This window comes from Belonocnema kinseyi, chromosome 8 (genome assembly GCF_010883055.1).
Source record: "Belonocnema kinseyi isolate 2016_QV_RU_SX_M_011 chromosome 8, B_treatae_v1, whole genome shotgun sequence".
NCBI lineage: Eukaryota > Metazoa > Arthropoda > Insecta > Hymenoptera > Cynipidae > Belonocnema > Belonocnema kinseyi.
Window position 1 is genome coordinate 92001414 of NC_046664.1, and position 16167 is coordinate 92017580.

At 32.1% G+C, this 16167-nt stretch overlaps 1 protein-coding gene across 1 annotated transcript in view; it reads left to right on the forward strand.

Moving 5' to 3' along the window:
* The window catches only part of LOC117178601 (pituitary homeobox x), a 71515-nt gene that overhangs the window by 15059 nt on the left and 40289 nt on the right, over window positions 1-16167 (forward strand). The gene's annotated exons all lie outside the window — the stretch shown is intronic.

The window sequence follows — 16167 nt, forward strand, 5'->3', positions numbered from 1 at the left end:
TTAGTACCGCCTTCACATTCAGGATACTACTTTTTACTACTGGGATTAAATGCATGTTAACCAAGCACGGGCACGAGCTTTCCGCAGACTATTTCCCTTTCTGTCATTTGTAATATTTATTTTTAAAGGACTCTTCGAATTTTGGGATAATCTAGCCCTTTTAGTAGACCGTAAAGTTCATGGGGTGGTTTTGAAAGGTCGTTCATTGACCTTGATTTTCGCATGATCTTCATTAGGGTGCGTCAAAAAAATGTATGTTATCTAACATATGTCTAGGACTAAACCACTAATGTTCTTGTAGTTGGTGCAAATTGTATGATCGAATATGTTTAAATTTGCATACAATGCTTATATTTACTTCAGATGAAAAGTTGTTGTCAATGTTTATTAGATTTATCAGCCATTTGAACCGTGATATGACCGTAAATCTTAGAAAAGTTGTAACCTTAGTTTTAAAAAAACAGAACCGGTAAATGCTGCATATATAGAAGTGGGGAAATAAAACCAAAAATAATTCAGAATTATGGTTTCATAATTAGCAGCTAAAGCAATCAACTTAATGTAAAGACAGGGGAATAACGTCCTCAGTCCATTCCAGCTGATTTGGAGCCAAATAAAATTCAAAGCTCGGACTCGTGTCGTTTTTTCCCAGTACGGTGATTCTTTTTAGTGTATTTTCAAGGACTGAAGTCATTGTTCCTATTTTGTTGGTTAGTGTATGTTATAGTATTCTCAAAGTGCTACTAGATGGAACCTTTAGCTCATTTTCAGGGAAAAATGGACGGAAGCCATTTTCCCCAGCAACCTTCATATAATATGCTCTAAACTAAGATATTGTAGTTCTTTTTGGTTTCATATGCAATTAATTTCTACAAATATTTTATTTTTGAATTTGAATATTCTTCAGCAGTTTCTAACATTTCACTAAAGTTTGATTTGGAAATAAAAAGCAATAATTAGTAGAAATTTGCACTGATGTAAATTATGTTAGGTGATTTAAAAAAAATACTTAAGAGATCTATATGTTTATAAAAATGGTCTCTAAAAAAATTTTAAATAGCGCCTCATCAAGGTTTTAAGACTTGTTTTTTTGATGAATTGCATCGCATTTTTTAATTTTTTAGAATATCTTATAACTACAGGCCTTATATAAAAGACTTAAGAAAGCCTGTATAAGAAAAATGAACTCTCTATACATGGAACTGGAAAAAGTACAACTCTGGGTGGTTCAAATTGTAGAACAAAATTTTCTTATAAAAATACAACTTAAGTAGTAAGTTCATAATATTTTTTTCTATTTGTTGAAAAGGAATTCGGCCGAATTTTCACAAACTTAAATTACTGGTCAAAATTGTGAGTCCGCTTAACGAAACGGACTAACTCTTCAAAAAATTCAGTTAGGAATTTTTTTAAAAACCGTCATAAATCTTATTACATTTAGTATCGATTAAAACCTACCTACTAAAAATAAGGTCCACTACTTCTCACTATAGGAGAAAGGCCGACCCATTTTCCGTTTTTAGCCAATCTTCGCTTCTCAACTTCCATTCTGTGCATATTTCAGGGAACTGTTTGAAAAAGTGGAAATTTCGCTAAATTAAATTCTAAAATCTCGTTTTTTAAAATACACTACTGTATATTCTACTCTTTTTTTTAATTTTGAAAACTACACGGAGAAAAAAGGATGTTCAAACGTAACATCCAGCTTTTCGGGGTTAACATATTTTATATTTAATTATAGGACAACAATCTGGATGTTTGAAGTTAGCATCTGTAGATATTAAAAACTGAGATGTTACTATGGAACATCCAAAATGTTTAACTGAAATATCCGAAATATTACATTTATGGTTATGTCAAATAAGGGCTGTAAATATTTTAGGAGTTTACTTATTTCGAGTAATTCAAGGAATTAATTAATAACTTATTTGTGTATTTATAATTAAAATATAATGTTCTTGCATGCACGAAAAACCAATAATGGGTGTAAAATGTCGATCAGGTGATACATGCGATCAAGTTGAGGTTATGTGTAATATTTTCAATGCAAAATAAGAAATAAAAGATTAAGTTAAGATTAAGTTAAGATTCTATCTATTTTAGGTTATTAGAACTCAAATTTGATTTTAAATTTATAAGCATTTTGTCCAATATGTTTATGTCAAAATAATGATATAACCTGAAATTTAAGATCATACTTCCCTTGTGTATACAGGCGGAAGCCGGTATCCAATTTTAATTAAGGATATCATTAATTTCTATTCTTTTGAAATGTTCCAAAATTGTAATATTCTGCAATTGTGATATCGAAAATATAGAACCGACAAATTTAGTTAAGAGATTTTAATGCGCAATGCGCATGCACTCAGGCGATTTGAACATCTGAATGTGTTTCAGTGTAACATACAAATATTTTTACCCCTAACATCTGAAAAAGGTAGTAGATGTTTGGTATGAATATCTGCATGTTAGGTGGTACAATCTTACCCTTTGAATATCTACATTTAAACATCCATTTTTCTCCGTGTATTCTTTGCGCACTTTATATTTTAAAGTAGTATTAGGTAAACAACCTCAAAAATCCCCCATTGATGAAAAACCACCATTAAAATATTTTTTAAATAGCCTTGAAAACATTTAAAATTGAAATTTGCTTCTTTTGTCATTCTTTGACACATTTTCACAAAAGTTATCTTCTGCAATAATAATTGGTCCTATTCCTGGTTGTGTGTATGTTGATTTCCGTGGTTAAATATTAAAAACTTATTCATTTTGTTTTAAAATGCACTCAGTTTTGATAGTTTAATTAAGCTTAAATAATATAAATTGTATAGAACTATCAACTGTGAAATTTTTTCTCATATAGTGTACCTTCAAAATAAATGACTTATTTCATTTGAATAAATATTTCAAATTATTATTATTATTATTCATTATTTTCGCTAATTGTGAAACCATAATTCTGAATTATTTTTGGTTTTATTTCCCCACTTCTAAATGTGTAAACATGTGTGTTGGTATGTGTGCGCGCGCACGCGCGCGCGTGTGTGTGTAATAAAACAAAAAATAATTCAGAATTATGGTTTCATAATTAGCAGCAATAATGAATAATATTATATTATATGAATAATTGAGCATGAAAATGAGTTCCCCCTTCAACATAATTTTTCCCAATATTTGAATCTCATGCCTAGAGACTTTCATGAGACTTTTCCAGCATATTGCAGCTGCAGCGAGCCACGTTTTCGCGACCCCATAACTCCCTTCGTCATTGAGTTACACCACGATATGCCCCACTAAACACCCACCGTTTTATGCAACACGTGTAGTTTTATTCATACTTGGGCATGAATTTCCCATTAGATGATATATAACGTTTGATGTGGACAAGTCCAGGAATGACCATATTTAGCCATTATCGTGTTATCTCAATTAGTCTTTTACACAAATAATTTAATTCAACTCATGTAAAAAGAATGAGATATTTACATATTATATCTCATTTTTGGCGTTAACATTCTTTTAAATTGTTTTCTGCAATAGTATGAAAGTGAAATGTAATTTTTTTTTTAGAAATTTCCTCGAAAGCTAAATAGAATATGCGTATGAACGGGAATGAGTGCCGGTGCGAAGAGACGTCGCATGCACAGCCGCCCGTAAAATACAGAAGGATTAGTGGTCGCTAATATATGTTTACTGGGGGGTAAAAACGCACTGAGCAGCTGAGATATTCGTTTCTCTTCGTCTCCTTTTCTACTGACAGGGCTCGTTTTGTCTTCGGCATAAAGTTACTTTAAGCGAGAAGAAAAGTAATAAATTCATGAATTACGACGACCTTCTCTTCGCTCCGTTGCCCATCATTACTTTTTGTCCTCTGTCCCGCACTTTTTTTTATTTGTTTTCCAGCAGCTCTATTTTTGTCATGAGTTCTTATATTTACACTTGGGAAAAATTACCTCAATCAATTTTTTACCAATAAAAAGTAATTTAGGGGAGGGTGTAGTATACATTGGATACTAGTATATACGGGACGAACGCGTATTTTTCAAGGTAGCAATGCGTTTAATGAACTTTAATCATTTTTTGCAAGAAGTAATTTGATTATGTAAACCATTTTATATTGTTATTATTATAAAGAACATTCACATTATCCAGTATGTAATGATGTATACAGTACGTAAAAGTATTTTCTCTTATAAAATTTTCGGAATTACTAAGTGAAGAAAGATATGGGATTTCCCTTCCTAGAAGCATAATAAAGGTATCTATTGGGGCTAAGTAGAGTGTAAAATATTTGACAAGAAGGGTGGAGTGTGTCTGACCACTATAGATCTTCGGGATTAATCTACACACCCCAAAGTTCCTTGGTTATATATCGTAATCGTCAATCGATCCTATGTTTTAAATCTCTCGGAACACAGCAAGGAAGCTCGTATTCGATGATGTTACTAGAAATTTCTTAAGATAACCAAAAGCAACCCTCGTGAGACTCCTTTCCATATATAAGGAGATGAGTTAATATTAACAATCCAATGACTGTTTTTATAATGAGCGTCTCATTATTCTGAAATTCGAGATCAGTAGACAATTATTTTTCATAAGTTTTGCTTTTCTTATTTACCAACAAATATTATAAAAAATGAAGATATTTTCTCTTAGAAAGAAATGAGTTTGTTTTTCTAAATCAAGTGGTAGAAACGTAAATAAAATATTTCTATAGGAAAATATTTCACAAACATTTCATTTGTGATTTTTCAGTAACAAAATTAATTTAAATGTTTTTTAAATGGTACTGTTCCTTGACAAAAATTATGTTTCAACAAAATCATGCTGCAAAAAGATTAACGTAATACTCTAATAAAAATGTTATAACAATCTGTACATTTAAATTATTGTAAATATTAAGCACATATATTTAAATATATTTTTCAAATATTCAAATTTATTTATAATCTTCATTGCTGAAAAAATGCAGAATATGTACAATTGCATTCGTATTATTATTATTCTCATACAAAATTTCAATATTTTTAGTCAAGAGAAAATATTTTTCTGTGATTACGTATTGAAAAAAGTATTTATTTATATGTAAATAATTTATGACAGTTAGGTTACCCTTGAACTAAATATTTTTGCTCATTGTGTATAACTACAATCATTAAGATTTTCCCCGTATAGAAATATAAACGTGGGCCTGGTAAAGGCCATACATGTCGTGTAACGCTTTTTCAGATTTTTACCCTACTTAGAGCAAACTGGTCAGGGCTTGTCAAGTTTTTCTGAGCTATGCCCTACTTTTCTGAATCATAATAGTAATAAACAAAAACTAGTTTTAGAAAACAAATTTTATTTTATTTAGTATAATGCTACTGAAAATACATATTATATTATAATTTTTCAGTCTTCGATGCTGCAAAAAACCCGTTTTCAAGACCAGTAAAATTTGAAAAATTGCTTTAAATTGTAACATTTTGAATTATGCAAAAACTTGATAACTGTAGTAAACTTTTAAATTGATTACAAAAAGAAAATTCGCTTTTTATCAAATTTAAACTGTATCAAAAAATATTCATAAGTTTAAAATTGACATGTATGGTATTCACTTAGAAATAAATGCTTAATAATTGAATATGGAATTAACTATCAAGCCTTAAAAAATACTTCAATATTTAATTTTGGCACATTTGACATTACATCCTGAGTCAAGACCTCGTCCTTTTGCCTATATTTATTTCCAATCTATTTCGCCTCGTCATAATAGGTGTATACTCGAAATCTCCCGTATAAAGGCAACTTTGTCGACGATTTTTTAAATTCAACAATCGTATTTTTTGTTCAGCGTCTTGGATAGTTCCTACAAAAAATGTTGGATAGAGACGGTTTATGTTTAAGTTAATGTTCTGAAATCTAACAAATTCACTGAATAATAAAACTTTTATCATCTACTTATATATATATATATATATATATGTGTGTGTGTGTGTGTATGTATATATGTATATATGTAGCGGATATATAGCGATATGGTAGATGTGTGGCGTAACAGAGTATGTCTCGTGAATTCCTGACTTGGGACAGCCTCCGCAAATCTCCACAAAAATTTTTTTGATATATTATTCATATGTGGGAGTCATTTTATTATTTTTAATTCGGAACAAAAAAGTGTATTTATAGTTAATAACAGATACTGATATTTTAATGCCCCATTTGTGCCCCATAATAATTTAATTATTTTTATTGGCAATAGAAAAACTGGGCTGGGCCTTGCCAGCGCCACTTTTTAAATGGGGCAAAATAGAGAAATTTCTACATGGGTCAATGAGTTACTTGAACCTGAGTAAGACATATTTGTTAGTTTATTGGCATATATTTTATAAAGCATCAAAGTAGAGTCTTTAGTTAGACAAATGTAGGATCTAAGGATTCAAAGTACGGTGAAACTCTGAGCTAGGGTCCCCTGATATAGTTCTTCTGAGAATTGACGCCGCGCCGCAAGTAGGAGTAAAAGGAACTGCGTGGGGTGAGCGGCGGTCGCCTTAGGTTTAAATAGCGTCAGCGCATTCTAAACTATATTAATGCGTTGTTATATTTTTGTACATTTCCCGAAACCAAAACCAAGTAAATTAACTTCTGAATAAATATACTATACTCTTGGTGTACTAGATATGTTTATGCTTATCATATCCAATCTTGCAAGAGACTTTGAAACAAGTGGTGATGACTTTAAACAACAAATTATTGATGGTAAGTGGTATTAACTGGAATTTAAAGCTGCTTACAAAAAACTGGGGTTTTAATTTGTGTCCCACTCATTTTCTTACAAAATGATTTTAAACTTCAGTTATGTTCACACTCTTAATCAATGTCAAAACTGAGAAAACAATTGAATTGTTTTCAAAATTTGGATTGCTCAATATGAACCAATTATCATTCAATGTTGTTTGAGCGCATTTGAACGCTGTCTCTTTGTTCAAAATAAAACCTAATTTTTTAAGTGTGACAATATACAGAACATTGTTATGGGCTAAGTTTCATTGAGAAAGAAAGCTATAAAGCTTTATTAATTGAAATTTAACGCGCACATATTTTTTCGTCGCGGCAGACTGTATTAAAACGTCTCTTATATCTCGATCGTGTACGCCACTTGTATTAATCACATTTTAGAATTGTTGTGCTAAAAAAGGAGGAATTCGTGCGACTGTGCCACCACTGAAGTATGTATAGGAAGCGTCTCGGAAAGCGTGGATGAATATTCACTGCTGGTTAAAATTAACCAAAAATTTTGAACTTCGTTACATGATGTAAAACCCCGACAATAGCATATGATTTTTAATGAGTTCCTTAATTGATTCGAACCAAGATCTGAGCAAACCGACTGACGGGAAACATTGCAGGTACAGGAGCCCATGGAGGGGCTGACGAGTCCCCATGGTAACCCGGGGCCTACGACCTACGTGACTCTTGGTGGATAAAAAATAGTTATCTGTCCAATATCACACTGTTGACAACTGCATACAACTACTACACTGAAAATTCCAATTGCATTCACATTTCACTTATGCCTATTCGCAGATTTCAATTGTTTTTACGTTATACAACGATTTAGTCCACTTCTGGATTAAAATTTGACACCTTGAAATTTAATATGTGATATAATCTTGACGAAATTAATCTACCCTACATTTATCGAGCGTTATCATGTGTGGGAGGGCAGTATGCATTGTGCTCTAATAATACATATTGTATGTTGCATATTTTCTCATCGAGATTAAGTAACTTAATAAATTTTTACAAAAAATAATTTTATTATGTTTCGTATAAAAAATTATTATAATACGTTTGATAACATTCCTATTACGAGAAAAATCGAAATTTTTGTTTTTTATCATTTTTACATCAAATTTTTTTCTTTGATTTAATTATTTAAAAAAAACTAATGTATAGGTACCATATTGAATTCATTATGATTAAAAAAAGTCAATAAAATAGTTTAATTTCGGAAAAAATATGACTTTTAAACCAAATCGTTGTATTTTCAACCTGCAAAGATAAATTTGTCAACCAATTGGTCGTATAATATTGCATCTAAAGAAATTTAAGATTAAATAAAAAACAATTGATTTTAACCAAAAAAGATGTATTCTTAACGAAAAGTGTACTAGTTGATAATTTAACCTAAAATGATTTTAATTTTAAATCAAAAAGAGTTACACTCAACCAAAAAGGCAAATTTTTAACAAAATAGTTATATCTTCAACAGAAACAAGTCAATTTTTGACCAAATAGTTGCCCTTTTAACCAAGAAATATTAAATATATACCAGAAGAGATTTATTTGAAATTATGAAATATATTTTATTTCAGAGATTGAAAAAATGTCAATCAAAATATTAAATTTTCAGCCCAAAAAGGAGATTTTCACCAAAAACATTTAATTTTTAATTCAGAGATGATTTTTCTGCAAAGAAGTTGAATAATAAAACCGAAAATATAAATTTTCAATAAAAATATCGACTATCTACCAAGAATGACGAATTTACAACAAAGTACATTGACTTTCAATAAAATAGATGAATTTTCAAAAAGAAAAAACAATTTTCAACCAAATAGTTCAGTCCTAAACCAAAAAATCGAATTTTTGACTAAAAGAGATTAATTCCAAACCAAAAATATAATAACTTTCACCAAAAAATATGCGTGGTTCGATTATCTTATTGGATTCTACACAGTGAAAAGAAAACCTTAAAATTTAATTTAACTTTCAGGATTGCCTTAACTTCATTCGGTAACTTAATTTAGGATATTGATGTAACGTAAAGTCAGCCCTTCTTGGCGGATAGTGATTTAAGGTCGAAAATGAACGTAAAAGTCGCATGACTGATCAAATTTTTTCATCTCGATCGACGTACTGTCTGCCATGACTACCTGAATATCAGTATTAGATCTTACTTTGCAACAAAAGAAGGAGCAATTTATTCAACAAAGCGTTGCGGACTTTCAGTTTTTAGGCTAATGCTGATTTTTCGCCGTCGCGTTCTTCTTTTGATCGCACCCTAAATTCCGTCGCTATAAAGTCGGACTTTAAGGTTTTCTTTTTACTGTGATTAACGCAATTCGCATTCAAGCGAAAAAACAAGAAAAAATTTCTTAAAAATAGGCAAAAAAGAGAAATTCTCCAAGAAAGGGTAAAACACGGGAAGAATAGAAATAGTGTGAAGTCCGTATTTAGATGCTTTACTTGTAAACTAAAGTCACTAATTTTCGTATTTCAAAAACAATATTTTTGAATTGTCACAAGTCATCACAAAACCTGTCCACGCCTTCCCTGGCAGTGTAAGGTAGTTTTTAACGATCCCTATCAGTCTGACCTACTACAAATTAGTAGACTTCATATCCGCAATTAATTTTCAAAACAAGAGTCGTAAACTCATTAATCAACAAAAAAAGGGTAGGAGTAAGTTGCACAGAGAAAGAATATACACACCGTTGAAAAATATAAATTAATCCACTTCGTATTCATGAATCATGTGTGAACAAGTGTTATATCCACTCATGTCAGTAGACATTTGGCGATAATGAAAGAGTGACATGCCAGCCCCAAAACGACGCGGGATGTTGTCGTTGCTCTAAATCAGACGAAGTTATGTGCCGACTAATTGTGAACCACGTCCCTCCACGTACCGCCCTCTTGGAAACCAAAAATAACTAAACGAAATGAAACTAAACGACCGGACCGATTAACATCTCAGCCAGGCGATTCCGATGCGATGTGGTATACACATACTTGGTATATGTTACTCCCTATTCTGAAACCAACAGGCTTCTCCACTGCGGACGAATCCTAGGAGTTCTTTTTTTCCGCGGTGATGGCTAGTGGATAAACAGCGGCAGGACCGCGACAAAATTAACTTGATCTATCGTTGGCATCCTCGAAAATAAACGGATTGATTAATAATCCCATTGAAATTGGACGGAATAAGGCACAAGTTGGCCCCACAACTTGGCAATTTTTTGATCTATTGAAAGCGTGGATTGCCAAAATGCAGAAGCTTAAATATTTTGGTTTGATAGAACAGCTAATCCTCCTTATTGAATGAAATCATGTAGTGACAGGTTTTCGAAGCTTTGAGCTCTCTGAATTTGAATCAGTGGAAAATTAGTTACTGAACCAAATCAGTAAGGATTTTCACTGCTAAAAATGTAAATAGGGGGAATAAGTAGATTATTACTTTTCAAAGCATTTTGCACGCGAGAATGACAATTGGATACGGATTCATTTTCGGAAATTGGATACGTAATTTGGGACCATATTTATCAACACTCAAACCCAGAAATTAAAAAAAAATCACCTCCCTACAACCTTACTTGTATAATATACTTCTATAATTTTGACGACATTTTTGATCATTTAGTATAGAAATAATTCTATTTTTGGCCCACACCCAGTTGTTTAATTTTTAATTTTTATGTGTTTCCTATTATATATGCACACAGACAAATATAGTGGTAAAAGTAGCGATTCCAAAATGCAAATACAAAATTAAGATTTTTTACTGATAAAAATATGTAAAGAGAAATATTATATAAGTCCAGGGAATCAAAATTATCTCAACAGCTCAGGAAAAAACAGAAAGCATAGGTTACACCGATTTCAGTTGAATGATTCGCCGCCACAGAAATTAACCTTATTGAATAAGCTTTACACGAAACTGAGATAATTTCGTACTTTTAAACTGTCTCAGAATAATTTTGTAGTGAAAAACCGTCATCTGCAACGTAGTTGTCAGCAGTGCGACTGAAATGAAATTGGTCTGGAATTTTAAAAATAATTACACTGATCGCGAATGAATGAAAACATATTTTTCTTGACTGAGAATAAAGCACTTTACACTAGTCGAAAAGTCGCCAAATTGACTATAATCTTTACCATTGTGAGATAGGAATTTCTGTCCTGACATATCTTACTCTTGAAACCATTTTTTTAATAAAAATTTGAAATATATTTCTACATTGGGATTGACTTCTAATTATTAATATTTAAACTTAACTTCGTCCTAAAATAAATGAAAGATGAAACTTATATATCATATTACAAATCTTATTAATACTTCATCCTCAAAATTAATTCGATTCCTTTTATTCTTTTTGTTCGAAAACAAATTATGGTTGTTGTTTTGTCAAATTTTTTATTGTAGTTCACGAAAAATACGTTTTAATTCGTTCATGATAAATCTTATTATTTTCAAAAAGTAAGCATAAAGTTGTTTTATTAGTTGGTACTGCTATTTTATTAGTGGGTACAACAATTCCATTAGTTGCAGTGACTATTCAGTTAGAAACACAAACTAATTAAATGGTTATCCCAACTAATAAAATAGCAGTAACATGCTTTACAAACTAAATAGTTGGTAATCATAAGTAATCAAAAACGGAAACACAGGCGATTTTTCATGAAATAAATTACGTGCCGAAAAAAATATCGCTATTTATGTATTGAAATTTTGGCACACGTAGTCACGACCTTCAAAAACAGTTCATAAGTGTTGAAAATATTCTTCAGAGCTGCCTTCCCACTCTAATTAGAAAACAGCTAATACTGAATGCTTTAGTCTTTAGTCTATCATTATTTCATTTTCAAAAGCAATCAATTTGAAATTCTCATTTTCAAACTATTAAATGTCCAAGTTTTTAAATAACAATTTGAATTATTTGGAATGAGGCTTATAATTTTAAATAGAATAACATGATCCCTACGTATTCAATTCCAAATTCAAAATTGTACAATATTAAATTTGTCAAAAAATTAGGCTCCTATTTTATAATACTTTTAAAAGATCGAAATTTGGAACTAAAAAATGTTTAATTAATATTAAATTTTAAGCGCTTTTAATACAAAACTGTTTACTTTCAAAATTGTTTAGCTGCAATTCCTTGAAATTTCCATTTTTGTAAATATGCATGTTTTTGCTTTAAATTGCTCACTTTTTAATGCGTTTAATTGAAGGTTGATGGTTGAAGGTTTAATTGGAAATTAAATTAAAGGATTTTGAATTATTCTATTCGAAATTGTTTTATTTGAGTCGCTATCAATTTAATATAGCAAGGTTCAGTTTCAACCCTGACAACAAAATTGATATCCTTGGCATGTCCCTAAGATATCTCGGCAGGATATGGGATATCCTAAAAAATGTCCAAAAAATCTCCTGGGATATCCGTGGAATATTCCAAGGATATCGAAATTTCCGCACAGTACGTTATCCACTCAATGTCCTGTGCGGGATGTACACGATTTTGGCAATGAAATCCAATATTTCTGAATGGCATATTTATTCAAATATGTAGAATACCTGAAAACATCAGAATTCATAAACATCCGTTTGACAAAAAACCACTTCGTATACAAATCTAGAATATTTGGTTTATTTCAAAATCCTGTGTCAGTATAATTACAAAAAAGTATTACCGTGAATAATTTTCATAACCAATAACATCCTACTTACAATAAAAAAAACCAGTCACTTTCAACCAATTTAAAAGTTGGCTGTTATTTGACCTGTTAAATCTGAATTACACAGTTTAGAGATCGCACTTTTCAACGGTTCCGCGTTGGTGTGTATAACATAAACGACAATTGATTATAATTTAGCATGAATATTCGAGAAATTTTTGACTCTTATTAATATGTCACTTATTACTGCGCGACAGTTTTCGCACATTGAGAGCCATGATGGAATTTACACGAAAGTGACTTTAGAGGGGACTTTACCGTTATTGTGTTTTATAATCTTGTACTTTGTATATAATCTCCGGAAAAATACCTAATATTGCTAAATTATTTCTTATTTCATTGATACGATTGAATATAAATATAATTGGCAGAAGATAGATCTGAATTTCCAGTAATATACTAAATTATAGAATTGTGATATCTTAGGAACATTCTTGGTATATAAAATTGGGACATTAATGAGATATCCTGAGGATATTCTGACATATTCTTGGGACATTCCAGGGATATCGAGATTTCCGTCCTGTAAGATATTATTTGCTATCTCCCTAGGATCTCCTGGGATATGTTCAGGATGTCCTGGGTGACAAATGGGATATTCCGCCGATATCTCATGCTGTGCAAGGGAAGTGTTTTTCAGCCAATGATATTAGGAAACTAAGATATCTTTTATAATTATTATCGTATGTTATTTATTATTTTGAATTTAAATTAAATTTATGTTATTATTATTTATTTATGTTACAAAAAAGACATTGCTGTGTGGAAATGTTGTCACAGGCTTATACTACCCAACATGTCGAAAAGGCATTTTTGGTTATAGTTGGATTTTTATTTGCTCATTTTGCACGGGGCTATCCCGGTATATATCATCAGTCACAGACGCATTTTTATAATACAATCATGTGATCTGATGAGAACAGTCTGCCCAGACATATTGGACAAAGCCTGGTTTTACCCCATAATGGACGGACTGGGTTGCAGTCAAGTACATGATGGGGGGGACCTACAGCTTAAGGTGGGTTCCGAACGACCAGAACCTCGGTAAAGGTACATTTAAAAATTTCCAGAGGTACCGGCTCAGGGAACTTATCAACTTATTCAATTCTCTCATCATTTAATACAATATTGCATAGTGTTTTCTCACTCTTTCCTTCGAACGCCATAGTTTTTGTTTTATTTGCGTTAATTTTGAGGCCCATGCTCTTCTTGCTTGCATTCAGTTTATTCAACATTCTTTGCAAGTCTTCGAAAGACTCTGCCACAACAACCTTATCATCTGCGAACGCTAACCCACGTACCCTTACTGTTTCGAGATCCACACCATCTTCGTCAAAAAGATCCATTCTTAAACACTTTTTGATAAATAATATAAATAATCATGAAGACATAACGCATCCTTTTCCAACTCCTTGAATAATATCGAAACAGTCACTGAAATTCCCATTTACCCTTACACTTGCTTTGCTACCCGTATATATTGTTTTATAGCTTGTAGGAGCCACCCATTGAGGTCATGTAGGTCAACAGATGCACAGAAAACTTTTCTTCTTACTCTCAAATATTGTCATGTCATTTGCCTTAAGCTAAATATTTGATCCATATATGACCTTCCTGGCATAAACCCACTTTGGACTTCCCAAATCTTTTCTTCTATTATTTTCATTACCATACAAATAAGTATTTTTGAGTATATTGTTGTAATGGTAGTTAATAAGCTGATTACTCTGTAATTATTGCAGTTACTTTTATCTACTTTTCTTGTGTATATTGGTACGATAATCGCTTTTTCCAATCGTCTGGGACGTCTTCCGTCTCAAAACATAAATTTATCACTTCGCACAATCTATGTGGTATGTACTCGCCATCGTGTTTAAGCATTTCAGCGTTAATACAATCTACCCCGGCAGCCTTCTCGTTTTTTAAGTCCCTAATTATATCCCTAACCTCAGTGATACAGACTTTCTCAATTGAGTTGTCTAACGCATCATGTTCAACATCGCTGTTGTGGTATCCAATAGCATCATCTCCGAATTAACCCCTAAAATAGTCTCTGAAAGCCTCTAATATCCCGTCTGCATCATATAGCATTTCCCCATTACTATTTCTTATGTTGACAAATTCTGTACTTGTATTTCCCTTCATTTTTTTATAAAGTAGTTTCTTTCTTCCTTCAAAGTCATTTTGTATTTTCTTCTCTTCTTCTTCTCTAATTTTATCTTTACTTTCCTTAATTAATCATTTGAGAATTCTCTTTTTGCATCTGTAATCATTTATACGTCTATTTCTTTCTTCATTGCTAAGACCTGCGATGTTCAAAGTTCTCCTGTACGCTTCTTTCTTTGCTTTTTGGGCAGCCTGAATTTCATCATTCCACCACGCATCACCAGACATTCTTCCTACAACCGCGGTATCACACACTTCGCTCGCACACCTAACAATGATATCCCGGAACATTCTCCATGCGCCCTCTATATCTTTGTTTTTTATAAGCTCCTCTCGAGTTGTCCTACCTATGCTTTCGATTATCTTATTTTGGAAATCTATTCGAACATCCGGTTTCTGTAGGTTCTCAATTTTGATTCACGATTGTTTTTTTTTCTTTGTTCTATTTTTTCCTTATCCCCGAACTAGGTTAATTTTGGAGATCAGAAGGTAATTATCAGTGTTGCATTTAGAACCCCTCATGACCCTTGTATCTTTGACAAACTCTCTTAGTCTTTCATCCGCAACAACAAACTCAATTATACTGTGGTTATTTCCTTTAAACCAGGTGTACATGTGGATCATTTTATGCCTAAACCAAGTATTTGTAATGAACATATCCCTTTCTAAGCATAAGCCAACTTATTTATCTCCGTTATAGTTTGTTCTCGGATCCCCAAAATTACGTACTACTTTTTCCGTATCCTGATTTTGGATGCCTACCCATTTATTAATATCTCCTAGCAGAATTATTCTTTCACGACGATCGCAAATATTTATTGTGTCATTTTAAGTGTCCCAGAAGACGCCTTTTACTTCTCTGGGATCACTGTCAATTGGCGCGTAGCATGCTATGATGAATAATCTTCTGATTCCTACTTTCATTCTAGTCCAAAGCAGTCTAAGACATACAAAATCATGATCTCCGAGATGCCGCTCCGCGCTTTCATTTAAAATTAGACCTACTCCTTGCCTACCATGTGATTCACAATCTATTCCTGACCATATTTCAAATCCGCCTTTCAACACGCCGTTTTTTATGTTTTTAGTTTCGCATCCCTTTTTCTTTGTTTCAGACACACATAAAATATCTAATTTCCTTGCATGCATAGTTTCTCGCAATTCTTTCACCTTGACATCATTCACTCCCCTAGCATTCTAAACACCCAGTCTCCATTCGTCGCCTGAAACTTGACCTCTGCATTTACCGTGTGCATGCCTTTTGTCAATTAAAGTTCCAGTCATTTCGGAGGCTATTTTATTGTTTGTATTATTCATTGTTTGCATTATACGCCCAACCACCACCTTTATGTTATACATTTATTTTGCGAGTCGAAATCATGTCCAAGTTAAGTAGAAATACGTCATATGGCCGAGATTGTAGTTGTAACGTCAGTCCCGCCAAACTTTAGTTAATAAGGGTGGGTTGGAGGGGGGGGGCGGAACAGGAACTGA